The sequence below is a fragment of the Oryctolagus cuniculus genome, chromosome 12, assembly GCF_051225735.1.
Source record: "Oryctolagus cuniculus isolate XC-2025 breed Fujian yellow rabbit chromosome 12, ASM5122573v1, whole genome shotgun sequence".
In the NCBI taxonomy this organism is placed as follows: domain Eukaryota; kingdom Metazoa; phylum Chordata; class Mammalia; order Lagomorpha; family Leporidae; genus Oryctolagus; species Oryctolagus cuniculus.
In genome coordinates this window covers 87,538,679-87,552,771 of record NC_142878.1, presented here as the reverse complement: position 1 = coordinate 87,552,771, position 14,093 = coordinate 87,538,679, and the positions used below count along the sequence as shown (strand labels likewise).

Below are 14,093 nucleotides of genomic sequence, written 5' to 3'. Positions count from 1 at the left end.
ACATGGGAGCAGGGGCCCAAGGACTTGGGCCATCCTCCACTGCTTTCCCAGGCGCACTAGCAGGGAGCTGGATCGGAAACAGAGCAGCTGGGACTCAAACCGGCGCCCATATGGGATGCTGGCGGTGCTGCAGCCAGGGCTTTAACCTGCTGTGCCACAGCGCTGGCCCCTTAAGTTTTATAAGAAGCAAATTTTCTAGGAAATTGAAATACTGTGATATCTCTTAGAATTCAACTATTTGGTTGAATTCCTAGTTAATGTCTGGAGTGCTGAGTTAGTGTTTTTTTTGAGGTACCAAGAGACACTGAGTTTTAGTCATGAGCAAATTTGTTTCACATTCTAGGTAGAAACTGACCAATTCAAAAACAAAAGATGAGTTTATTATAGCCTATATTTAGCAGCACACATTTGGCTGCATTAAAATGAATCTTAATGTATTTTTTTGCACAGTGGAAATAATCTGTTAATATTTAATGCCATAAAGCAACAATGGAATTCTGCTTTCATGTGGTGGTGTATTTATAAAACTAGAGTGGAGTGTTATGTAAAAACTAAAAGTACAGATTAATTTAATATGCATCTAGTGAATTCAGGGCTTGAAGGATGCACATCTGTTGAGAAAACAAATCATAGAACTATTCAGAGCTTCAGCATCTTTAAATGTGTGTGCTTTGATTCTCTTTAACTGTTTTGAAACAGTCTTTAATGGATTTAGAAAAAGCCATTTGCTCTAAGGAAGCAACTATGAAGCCATTTATGATGCTGTTAATCATTTTATTATTATCCACAGCACTTTGATACATTAGTATTTTTCTTTGGAATTCACTTATTGAGGAAGGTAGGGCTTAAGTGACTCACCATAATAAAAAAAAGTTTGTTTCAGAAATGTATTTAAAAAGGAGGGAATATAGCTTCCTGAATGGAATAGGTTAGAAATAATATTAAGACTGTGAATTCTACTTTGAATCAGTCAATGAAGAAATAAAGTTCCTACTGTGTATTCATCAGCGTATTAGTACTGCAGGACTGTAGAAACTGAAGATATGGTCTTTACTTTTTTTTTTTTTTTTTTTTTTGACAGGCAGAGTGGACAGTGAGAGAGACAGAGAGAAAGGTCTTCCTTTTGCCGTTGGTTCACCCTCCAATGGCCGCTGCGGCTGGCGCGCTGCGGCCGGCGCACCGCGCTGATCCGATGGCAGGAGCCAGGTGCTTCTCCTGGTCTCCCATGGGGTGCAGGGCCCAAGGACTTGGGCCATCCTCCACTGCACTCCCAGGCCACAGGAGAGAGCTGGCCTGGAAGAGGGGCAACCGGGACAGAATCTGGCGCCCCCATCGGGACTAGAACCCGGTGTGCCGGCACCGCAAGGCGGAGGATTAGCCTAGTGAGCCGCGGCGCCAGCCGATATGGTCTTTACTTTTAGTAATCAAATTGGTGATACAAGACTTGAAAGGTAGGGGGTAATACAATAGGTGCATACTCTGTGAACGCTGTAGAAATTATTTTAAAGATCAATTGAGAGGTAGCACACAAGTACATGTGCAGCAGCACTCCATCTGTTGGTTCACCTCCCCAAACCAGCCAGGTCTCCTCTCCCATTTGGGTGACAGGAACCCAATTACATAAGCCATCACCACTGCTTCCCAGGGTCTGCCTTGGCAGGATGTTGTAGTCAGAAGCTGAAGCCAGGAATTAAACCCTGGTACTCTGCTGTGGAATGCAGGTGCCTTTTAAAAGATTTTTTGATTTAAAGATTTGTTTTTCAGAGTGAGAGAAAGAGACAAAGATCCATCTTGCATACTCTGGTTTACTCCCTAAATGACCCCAGCAGCCAGGACTGGGACAGGCTGAAGCCAGGAACTGGGAGCTCCATCCTGGTCTCCTACCTAAGTGGCAGGGGCCTAAGTACTTGGGCCATTTTCCAGTACTTTCCCAGGTAGATTAGCAGGAAGCTGGATCCAAAGAGGAGCAGGCAGGACTGGACCTGGCGCTCTCCAATATGAGTTGCCAGTGTTGCAGGCAGTGGCTTAACTTACTGCTTCACAGCACCGGTCCCCAGGTGTTTTAACTGCTAAGCTAAACATCTGTTCCATATAGAAATATAAAGGGTAAAAATACAGTGACTACTTACAGTTCTGACGGCAAGGAGATTAAAATAGTAGATCTTAACTCTGGTTGCTCATTATAATCATTTGGGGGAGCTGGTGTTATGGCATAACGGGTTAAGCCTCCACCTGTGATGCTGGCATCCCATATGGCCTAGTTCATGTCTTGGCTGCTCCTCTTCTGATCCAGTTCCCTGTTAATGGCCTGGGAAACACAGTGGAAGGTGACCCAAGTGTTTGGCCCCCTGCCACCCATGTGGGAGACCCAGATAAAGAAGCTCTGGCTTCATCCTGGCTTATAAGGAGTTCCCAGCAGATGGAAGATCTCTCTCTGTCTATCTCTCCCTCTGTGTGTAAATCTGACTTTCAAATCAATCAATAAACAGATCTTATAAAGAAAAAAAAAATCATGCCGGCGCCGCGGCTCACTAGGCTAATCCTCCGCCTAGCGGCGCCGGCACACCGGGTTCTAGTCCCGGTCGGGGCACCGGATTCTGTCCCGGTTGCCCCTCTTCCAGGCCAGCCCTCTGCTGTGGCCAGGGAGTGCAGTGGAGGATGGCCCAGGTGCTTGGGCCCTGCACCCCATGGGAGACCAGGAAAAGCACCTGGCTCCTGGCTCCTGCCATCGGATCAGCGCGGTGCGCCGGCCGCAGCGCGCCGGCCGCGGCGGCCATTGGAGGGTGAACCAACGGCAAAGGAAGACCTTTCTCTCTGTCTCTCTCTCTCACTGTCCACTCAGCCTGTCAAAAAAATAAAAAAAAAAAAATCATTTTGGGGGAACTTACCCAGAATCAGTTGAATCAGAATCTCGGGGATGGAACATTCATAGTTTTAAAAGCTTTCCCACGTGTTGGTAATGTGCACAGAACATTACAAGCTGTGTTCAGAACCACAGGCTTAAAGGGTGGTTATGATTTGGATATTCAAGAAAACGTTAGGGCAGGGAGGAGAATTATGCTTAAGCTTGTGAAAAGACTGATGCAATCAAGACAGTGTGTACTAGTGAGGAATAGGAAGAGATCAATCCTAGGAAGGCAGAGAAGGGTCGCGTTGTAAGGCAGTAGTTCTCCAAGTGTGGTGCCTGGACCAGCAGCATCAGCATCACCTGGGGATTTATTACAGATTCTGATCGGAATCTGGGGATGGGATCCAGCTATGTGTTTTACAGGCACACCAGATTTTCACTAGTATATGAGAACTGCTGTTGATAAAGGATGATGACAGAGAAGGTTAGCTTTGATATGGTAGTAAGTGGGGAGCCATGGAAGGTTTCTCAGTTGGAGTGTAGCGAGATGTATTGTGTTTGTGCAGGGTCAGTCTGATGGTGTTAAGCAGAATCTTGGGATACTAAGAAGGAATGAAGAAGGCCAGTTGTGGAGCTGAAGACAGTCTTGTGGGTGTAATCTAGAGCAGGGAGGGTCTGTTCTAGGGTAGTATCAGTGAGAACATAATAGTAACACTAGTGATGGCCATTTATTATTTGTGTAAAAGCAGTGGGCTAAGTACTTTGGACACATTATTTCCTTGAATTCTCAGAGAAAGTCACTTAGGTATAGCTATTCCAATTTTAGGGATCAGGCAGTTAGGCAAAGGAAGGAAGGTTACTTCTGAAGCTCACACTACTGATACAGTGGAGCCAAGATGGCCAGCTCAATATCTCTGCATCTAAGACTCTCTTGAAGAAACAGTTAATGATATCTGGATACTGAAGGATAAAGGAAAAGACTGAGTCAGTGAAGTTTTAATCCTGAGTGGTAGAGAGAAGGCAAGTAAAGCATACAGTGGGTAACAAGGCAAGTTATTTAGTTACTTTGAAAAAAACTCTCTTGGGGGCCCAGCGCTGTGGCGCAGTGGGTTAACGCCATGGCCTGAAGCGCCGGCATCCCATATGGGCGCCGGTTTGAGTCCCGGCTGCTCCACTTCCGATCCAGTTCTCTGCTATGGCCTGGGAAAGCAGTAGAAGATGGTCCAAGTCCTTGGGCCCCTGCACCCACATGGGAGACCCGGAAGAAGCTCCTGGCTCCTGGCTCCTGGCTCCTGGCTTTGGATTGGCGCAGCTCCGGCCATTGCAGCCATCTGGGGAGTGAACCAGCGGATGGAAGACCTCTCTCTCTGTCTCTCCCTCTCTCTGTAACTCTTTCAAATAAATAAAATAAATCTTAAAAAAAAAAAAAAACTCTCGTTAAAGTGACCAGGGGGAATAACTAATAGAGATTTAAAAAATAAACTCACGGGGATGGCACTATGGTGTAGCATCCTGTGGCACTGGCATCCCATGTGGGTGCTGGTTTGAGTCCTACCTGCTGCACTTCTGGTCCAGCTCTCTGCTGATGGCTTGAGAAAGCAGCAGAAGATGGCCTGAGTGCTTTGGTGCCTGCACCCACGTGGAAGACCCGGAAGAAGCTCCTGGCTTCTGGCTTCAGATCAGTCCAGCTCCGGCCCTTGCGGCCATTTGGGGAGTGAACCAGCAGGTGGAAGATTGTCTCCCTCTCTGCCTCTGCCTCTCTGTAACTCTGCCTTTCAAATAAAGTAAATCTTTAAAAAAATACAAAATAAAACTTTTTAAAAAAGCTTTGTAATTTCAAAGACAGAGACAGATGAATCTTCTATTCACTTGTTTAGTCCTCAAATACCTGCAACAGCCAGGGCTGGGCCAGGTCAAAACCACGAGCCAGGAACTTAGTCACAGTGTTGCACGTGGTTGGCAGAGAACTGCTACCTCCCAGAGTGCACAGCAGCAGGAAGCTGGAATCAGAAGTGAAGTTGGAACTTGAACCCAGACAGTCCAATATAGGATGTGGGCATCTTTAACCACTGTGCCAAATGCCTGCCTTACAAATGGAAATTTTTGTATTGTGCTTTTTAGGTATGATGTTCCAAAGAATCTGAAATAGATGAGTTTCTGGGTTTTCCTTGGCATTCTTGCTCATGCTGATTATATTAGGAGAGCTACTTCATCTGGCTTTTAAAGAATTTTCAGAATTTAGAGTAGTCTGTGAGTAAATTATGCTCAGAAGCTTTCTGTAATACTACTTTTCTCTCTAGAGAAATGTTATAAATTAGCAAAAAGTCAGGAACATTTTAACCTTTAGTCAGTTTACAAAATATTTCACTTTTATTTTGTCTTTTTTTTTTTTTAAGATTTATTTGTTTATTTGAAAGAGTTACACAGAGAGAGAAGGAGAGGGAGAGGGAGAGAGAGAGAGAGAGAGAGGTATTCCAACCGCTGGTTCATTCCCCAGTTGACTGCAACAGCTGGAGCTGTGCCAATCGGAAGCCAGGAGCTTCCTCTGGGTCTTCCCACATGGGTGCAGGGGCCAAGGACTTGGGCCATCTTCTACTGCTTTCCTAGGCTGTAGCAGAGAGCTGTATCGGAAGTGGAGCAGCAGAGACTCGAACCTGCCCCCATATGGGATGCTGGCACTGCAGGCGGTGGCTTTACCTGCTACGCCACGGTGCCGGCCCCTATTTTGTCTTAACTGGAAAGCAGTAAGGGGTAAAATATTTCACCTGCTTGGGTAATTGTTTTCAAAGATGTTAACAGCCCTGTTGTTTATTTTTATTTGGTATCCTGTTATTTGTTTATTAAGGTAAAATTAACATAACACCAAAATTAACTTTTTTAAAAAAATCATTTATTTATTTATTTGTTTGACAGGTAGAGTTATATAGACAGTGAGAGAGACAGAGAGAAAGGTCTTCCTTCCATTGGTTCACGCCCCAAATGGCTGCTATGGCTGGCGCTGCGCCGATCCGAAGCCAGGAGCCAGATGCTTCCTCCTGGTCTCCCATGCTGGTGCAGGGCCCAAGCACCTGGGCCATCTTCCACTGCCTTCCTGGGCCACAGTAGAGAGCTGGACTGGAAGAAGAGCAACCGGGACTAGAACCTGGCGCCCATATGGGATGTCGGTGCTGCAGACAGAGGATTAACCAAGTGAGTCACTGCGCTGGCCCCCAAAATTAACTTTCACAGTTGATCTTAGAGAAAAGGCCAAGAAGTGTTTCAAAATGAACTTCTAAAGTGCACAATTAAGTGGCATTTGGTACATTTAGAGTATTGGATAGCCATAATTTCAGACATTTTCATCATCCTAAAAGGAAACTTTGCTTATTAAATATTACTGCAAGCTCCTCTATCTTTGAAATCCTCTAGAAAACAATCTGATTTTTTGCCTTTACATATTTTTCTATTCTCAATATTTCATATGCATGGAATTGTATAAGTGACCTTGTTTCTTTCACTTAGCATGTTTTCTAGATTGGTAGTAAGTATCAGTACTTCATTTCTTTTTTTTTTTTTTTTTGAAGATTTATTTATTTATTTGAAAGTCAGAGTTACATACAGAGAGAAGGAGAGGCAGAGAGAGCGGGGAGGAGAGGGAGGTAGAGGTCTTCCATCTGCTGGTTCACTCCCCAATTGGCCACAATGGTCAGGGCTGTGCTGATCCGAAGCCAGGAGGCAGTAGCTTCTTCCAGGTCTCCCACGTGGGTGCAGGGGCCCACGGACTTGGGCCATCCTCTACTGCTTTCCCAGGCCATAGCAGAAAGCTGGAATGGAAGTAGAGCAGCCGGGTCTTGAACTGGTGCCCATATGGGATGCTGGCGCTGCAGACGGTGGCTTTACCTGCCACAGTGCCGGCCCCCTCATTTCTTTTTAATATTTATTTACTTGCAAGAGTTACAGAGAAGCAGAGGAGAGAGAGAGCGTGCGAGGTCTTCTATCCGCTGGTTCGCTCTCCAAATGTCTGCAAATGCCAGAGCTTCTTCTGGATCTCCCACGTGGGTGCAGGGGTCCAAGGACTTGGGCCATCCTCTACTGCTTTCCCAGGCCATAGCAGAGAGCTGGATCAGAAGTGAAGCAGTTGGGTCTCAAACCAGCCCATATGGGATGCCGATGTTTAAGGTGGCTGCTTTACCTGCTAAGCCACAACTCGGGGCCCTTACTTTTTTTAAAAATATTTATTTGTTTATTCAAAAGCAGAGTTACAGAGCGAGAGATGGAGAGACACAGAGAGAGCTTCCATCCACTGGTTCACTCCCCAAATGGCCACAATGACTGGAGATAGGCCAGTTGGAAGCCAGGAGCATGGAGGTTCTTGTAGGTCTCCCACGTGGGTATAGGGATGCAAGGATGTGGTCCATCCTCCGCTGCTCTCCTAGGTACATTAGTAGGGAGCTGGATTGGAATTGGAGTTGCCAGGACTTGAACTGGTGCCCGTGTGGGATGCTGGCACTGCCAGCCATGGCTTAACCTGCTATGCCACAATGTCAGCTCCTACTTTTGTTTTAAGATTTATTTATTTGAAAAGCAGAATGACAGAGAGGAGAGACCACAGGGATCCTCTATCTGTTAATTCATTCTCCAAATGGCTACAACAGGCAGGTCTGGGCCAGATGGAAACCAGGAGCATGGAACTCCATCTAGATCTTCCACATGCGTGGCAGGGTCTTAAGCACTTGGGCAATCTTCCGCTGCCTTACCAAGTACATTGACAGGAAGCTGGCTTAGAAGCAGAACAGTGGTACTAGAACCTGCTCTCTGACATGGGATGTTGGAGTTCCAGGAGGCTTAAACCACTATACCACAACACTGTCCAAGGAACTGTGGAACTGTTTTCTGCAGTTTTACATTCCCACCAGCAGTGTATTTGGATTCTGATTTCTTTCTTTCATTTAAAAAAAATTTATTTGAAAGGCAGAATTATGTAGCGGTGGTGAGAGAGAGGGGGAGAGAGAGAGAGAGAGAGAGAGAGAATCTTCCAACTGCTGATTTACTCCCCAGATAGCCACAACGGCCAGGGCTGGGCTAAGCTGAAGCCAGGAGCCTGGAACTCCATCTTTCTTCTGGATCTTCCACATGGGTGTAGGGGCCTAAGTACTTGGGCCAACCTCTTCTGCTTTTCCAGGCACATTAGCAGGGAGCTGGATCAGAAATGGAGCAGCTGGGACTTGAACCGGTACCCATATGGGATGCTGGTGCTGCAGGCCAGGGCTTTAACCCTCTGTGCCACAGTGTTGGCCTCATTGTTGTTGTTGTTGTTGTTGTTGTTTTTTTTTTACCCCCCTGAAAGAGTGACAGAGAGAGAGGGAGGGAGAGACAGAGATAGGTCATCCGTTTGTTGATTCCCTCTCCAAATGCCTGCAACACCTAAGGCTGTGCCAGCCAGGAGCCAGGAGCTCCATCTGGATCTCGCATGTGTGGCAGGAAACCAAGTACTTGGGCCATCATCTGTTGCCTCCCAGGCACATTATCAGAAAGCTGGACTGGCAGCAGAAGCAGGAGGACTCTATATCAGATACTCTAATATGTCATGTGGGTATCCCAAGCAGGCGCTTACCCTACTACACCATGACACTTGCCCCTAGATTTCATAATTTTTCAAATAAATAACAATCTTCTAAAAGACACAGAGATCTCACCTTGGCCTGTTCTCTCCCCAAACCCCACAATAGCCAAGACTGAACTAGGCTGAAGTCAGAAGCTGGGAACTCAGCTCTGGGTCTCCCACTTGGGTTACAGGGACCCAATTACTTGAACCATTACTTACTGATTGCCAGGGTGCACGTGAGCAGGAAGTTGAAATTGGGAAGGAACCAGGTCCCAAACTAAGTATTCCTACGTGGAATGAGGGTATCCCAAGCAGCATCTTAATCACTATGCTAAACACCATCTCAGATTTCACATTTTAAGTAGATACTCATTAACTGTGTTTTCTAACTTAACCTACCATATTTTAAGAGATTCTCTCTCTCTCAATTTATTTGAAAGGCAGAGTGACATGGAGAGAAACAGAGACAAAGAGATATCTTCTGTTTGCCATTCACTCCCCAAATTGCCTCAATGGCTGGACCTGGGTGAGTCTGAAGTGAGGAGCTTCTTCCTGGTGTCTCATGTGGGTGCAGGGGTCCAAGGACTTGGGCCATCTTCCCAGGTGCATTAGCAGGGAGCTGGATCAAAAATGGAGCAGCCAGGACTTGAACTGGCGCCTATATGGGATGCTGGCACTATAGGTGGTGGCTTTACCCACTATACCACAGTGCCAGCATCCACTTTTTTTTTTTTAAATCATGTTTGTGTGTTTATAGTTGGTTTGTTTGAATTAGGACCTTAACAAGGATTATTATACTCATTATAGTTATTATTATTATTATTTTTTTGACAGGCAGAGTGGACAGTGAGAGAGACAGAGAGAAAGGTCTTCCTTTGCCGTTGGTTCACCCTCCAATGGCCGCCGCGGCCGGCGCACCGTGATGATCCGATGGCAGGAGCCAGGTGCTTCTCCTGGTCTCCCATGGGGTGCAGGGCCCGAGTACTTGGGCCATCCTCCATTGCACTCCCGGGCCACAGCAGAGAGCTGGCCTGGAAGAGGGGCAACCGGGACAGAATCTGGCGCCCCGACCGGGACTAGAACCTGGTGTGCCGGCGCCACAAGGCGGAGGATTAGCTTAGTGAGCTGCGGCGCCAGCATCATTATACTTGTTTTTGTTAAGTCTCTTGTTTCTTTTTTTTTTTTTTTTTTTAAAAAAAGGATTTATTATTTATTTGGAAGTTAGAGTTATACAGAGAGGGAGACACAGAGACAAATCTCCCATCTGCTTGTTTCACTCCCCAGATGGCCGTAACAGCTGGCCATAACACAGCTGGAGCTGGGCTATGCAAAACCAAAGCCAAAAGCTTTTTCCCATGGGAGTGGCAGGAGCCCAAGAACCTGGGCCATCCTCTGTTGCTTTTCCCAGGTTATTAGCAGGGAGCTGGATCAGAATTGAGCAGCCAGGACTCAAATCGGCGCCCATCGATGCTGGCATTGCAAGCTGCAGCTTTTTTTTTGGACAGTTAGAGATAGTGAGAGAGACAAAGAAAGGTCTTCCTTCCATTGTTTCACCCCCCAAGTGGCCGCTATGGCCAGCGCTGTGCTGATCTGAAGCCAGGAGCCAGGTGCTTCTTCCTGATCTCCCACACAGGTGTGGGCACCCCAAGCACTTGGGCCATCCTCCACTGCCCTCCTGGGCCACAGCAGAGAGCTGGACTGGAAGAGGAGCAACCGGGACTAGAACCCGGCGCCCATATGGGATGCTGGCGCTGCAGGTGGAGGATTAGCCAAGTGAGCCATGGCGCCGGCCCCGTAAGCAGCAGCTTTTCCTGCTACACCACAGTGCTGGCCCCAGCAGGTCACTGCTAATTGGATTTAGTGTTAACTCTGTACTCAAATGCATAAGAAAATGTCACCTATAAATAAAAGAAAAATAAATCAATAGAAATAGACCTAAACATGCTGACATGATAGAATTAGTATATCAGGATTTGTAAACAATTATTATTAAGTTTAGGATTTAAAGATTAAGTGTCTAAATATTCTAGGGAAATGAAGGATAAGCTGGTACTACCAAAAGTAGTGGGGAAAGTTAGTTAAGGTATGCATAGTTTTTTCATAATATACATTTTCTATGAATTTATTTTTTTAAAGATTTATTTATTTGATGTGGCCGGCACTGTGGCATAGCGGGTAAAGATGCTACCCGCAGTGCCAGCATTCCATATGGAATCTATTTCAAGTCCTGGATACTCCTTTTCTTATCCAGCTCTCTGCTGTGGCCTGGGAAAGCAGCAAAGATGGCCCAAGTGCTCAGGCCTCTGCAGCCGTGTGGGAGACCTAGAAGAAGCTCCTGGCTCGTTGCTTTGGATCAGCTCAGCTCCAACGTTTATGGCCATTTGGAGAGTGAACCAGTGAATGGTAGACCTTTGTCTCTGTCTCTCCCTCTCTCTGTCTATAACTCTACCTCTCAAATAAATACATAATTAAATCTTAAAAATATTTATTTATTTGAAAGAGTTACAGAAAGAGAGAGAGAGATATCTTCTGTGCACTGGTTCACTCTCCAAGTGGCTTTGATGGCCACGATTGGGCCCTAGGCTGAAGCCAGGAGCTTCTTTCCAGTCTTTCATGTGAGTGGCAGGAACTCAAGCACTTTGGCCATCTTCTGCTGCTTTCCCAAGCTCATTAGTAGGGTGCTGGATTAGAAGTGGAATAGCTGAGTGCCCATTTGGGATGCTGGCATTGCAAACAGTGGTGGCTTAACTCACTCCACCACAGCACTGTCTCCTTCATTTTATTTGAAAAGCAACAGCAACAAAGATTTTTTTTTTTTAATTATTTTATTTGAATGGCAGAGTTGCTGAGAGAGGGGGGAGACTGAGAGATCTTCACTTCCAAAATGGCGGAGTACTTGGGCCATCTTCTGATGGTTTTCCAGTTGCATTACAAGGGAGCTAGATGGGAAGTGGAGCAGCCGGGACTCCAACCCAATGTTCATACAACATGCCAGCATCACAGGAGGTGGCTTAATCTATGTCACAATGCCACCCTAACAAATATCTTCCATCTGCTGGTTCAGTCTCCAAATGCCTGCAAAAGCAAAGGCTGGGATAGGCTAAAGCAAGGAGCCTGGAACTCAATTTGGCTTTTCCATGTAGATAGCCAGGACCCAAGTACTCATCACTAGCCACCTCTCAGAGTATGCACTAGTAGAAAGCTAGATTGGAATTGGAGGGACAGGGACTTGAACCAGGCACTCTGGTAATGGAGTGCAGGTGCTCTGCATAGAATGTTAACTGCCAAATACCTCACATTGTTGCTTTTCCACTTAGGATTTTCAGTTTTTAATAGATTGGGTAATCTGTCAAATTTCCAGAAATGGAGACATAGACCCATTGTTTTCCACCAAACTTTTTTTAATATGGTAAATTCCAAGTCTTTTGGTTAACTATATCATAAACTTTACTCAGTGTAGTTACTTTTAAAAGTTGGAGGCATAATTTCAACTTAAATGAAGAGTATTGATTACACTACTTTGTTTAGGTAATAAAAAACTGTAAGTTCCAAATAATTGGCATATAACCAAGGTGAGTGTTGAGGGAACAAAATCAGGACTAATATGGTTAAAATAGGATGTCAGTACTTACTATAGAAATATTTGAAAATGGTTGAACACAGTTGTATTTTGTAAAGAATATATACTTTTAAAACTTTTTAATATATTCATTATAATTTTTCAAAATTTATTTATTTGAGAGGCAGAGAGAGAGCTTACATTTGCTTATTCTCTTCCCAGATGCCTGCAATAACTAGGGCAGGGCCAAAATTGAGTACAGGAGCCAGGAATGCAATCCAGCTCTTCCACATGGGTGGCAGTGACCCTGCTGTTTGAGCCATCACTTTTGCCTGTTGGGGTCTGCATTGGCGGGAAGCTGGCACCAGGAACCAAAGCTGGGAATCCAACCCAAGTACATGGGTTACAGGTGTCTTAATAGCTAAACATCTGCTGCCAACTTCACCTTTTGATCTTGAACTGAACACTTTTAATCATTCATAGGCAAGGCTGTGCTGTATCCTCCTTGAAGCTTTTTAACTTCCTGTTGTTAGGACAGCACTGACAGCATAAACCTCTTTATGCACTCAGCTATGATTAAACCAAGGTTACATCCTTTGTATTAAAACACCACCTCTCAGTTAGTAAATATACTGTAAATCTATCTAACTTGCCACACTAACTGTGTGGCAGTACTGATATCAGGGCCGTTGGGATTTATCTGTATGTGGACCAGGTTAGGACAAAGAATTCTTTTTCTTTGGTTAAAAAAAATTTAAGTTTCAATTATTTTTTGGAACATTTTTTTGGCTTATATTTGAACATTCACATCAATTTAAGATTGAGAAGATTAAGATAAGAAATGTTGGCGGATCACTGGCTTTTTTATGATTAGAATTTTTATACTTTGGTATGGTTGTTAGTTTAGGCCTTAATTCAGTTCTTTATATGGGACATTCTTCCTATTCACCTTTAGATTTCTTGCATTTACTGTCTTTCGGGTATTTAAATATACTGTGTTGATTATTCCGTATCATCAGGTATCTTTTATGTGGGGATGTTGAAGCAGTGACTGCACTGATTAGTGAATAATATTAAAATTATATTAACTTCCCACATTATTATATAATCCTATGTCCAGGATGACCAGTTAGGAAGGTGAGAGAATTTAATTTTGTCTTTGACTCTAGTGACCATAGTAGCCTTCATGTCTGACTGACATGAGAATAATCTCTGGTGTGCCCAATAAGAACTAACATATAAGTTTTGGTTCGAAAGTAAAATAAAGTGCTTTTACTAGAAGCAGGTCACTGTGAAACAAAGTTTTCAAGAAATACTGCATTTGTAATTATAACATACATGATTGTTTTATAGCTCTGTGAATCTGATGTAACTGACTTATAATGAAGTATAAAAGATAAAATATTATTAACTTTGACAAAATGTGTACTTCAAACTAGTAGCTACCTGTCTTTGGGGTGACAGTTTTTATTGAACTCTTGAACTAATGTTTTCTTGCATTCCCTCATTCATTTTAAACTTAAACATTAGTGAGATTTCTATCGTAAGCTGCTTACTGCGATAAAATATATTCATTATAAAAATTCCAGAGTTGCATAAATTTATAGCAAAGTATGAATGCTTGTAATTTTACCTCCATTGAGAAAATTGTTTGGTGTGTATTCCTTGAAATATTATTTGTATAAGGGAATAGAATATGCAAGTATGAGCTTTTTAAAATTTTTCTCCTTGTTATAAACTATGTGCTGTTTATTTCCTTGTTTGAAAGCATTTTTTTCTTGGGCAAGCATTTGGTATAGCCATTAAGATGTCGCTCAGGATGCCTGCATCCCATGTCAGAGTGCCTGGGTTTGAGTCCTGACTACTTCTGATCCCAATTTCCTGCTAACAAGCACCTTGAGATGTAGCAGGTGGTAGTCTCATTGCATGGGTCCCTGCCACCCCTGTGGGAGATCCAGAATAAGTTCCAAGCTCTTGGTTTCAGCCTGGCCAAGCCATTGATCTTGCAGGCATTTAGGAAATGAACCAAAAAATAGAAGATATCTCAGTTGTCTCTGTTTGGGGCCTGCATTGTGGCATAGCCAGTAAAGCTGCTGCCTACG

At 44.4% G+C, this 14,093-nt stretch overlaps 1 protein-coding gene across 19 annotated transcripts in view; it reads left to right on the top strand.

Moving 5' to 3' along the window:
• The window catches only part of CSNK1G1 (casein kinase 1 gamma 1), a 211,151-nt gene that overhangs the window by 10,269 nt on the left and 186,789 nt on the right, over positions 1-14,093 (top strand). For 2 of the 19 annotated variants that reach the window (XM_070054370.2, XM_089310546.1), the window contains exon 2: positions 5,762-6,037. The exons of the other annotated variants lie outside the window; for them this stretch is intronic. The gene's annotated coding sequence lies outside the window, so the exon portion shown is untranslated. The remainder of the gene's footprint in view (positions 1-5,761; positions 6,038-14,093) is intronic. 19 annotated transcript variants of the gene reach the window in all.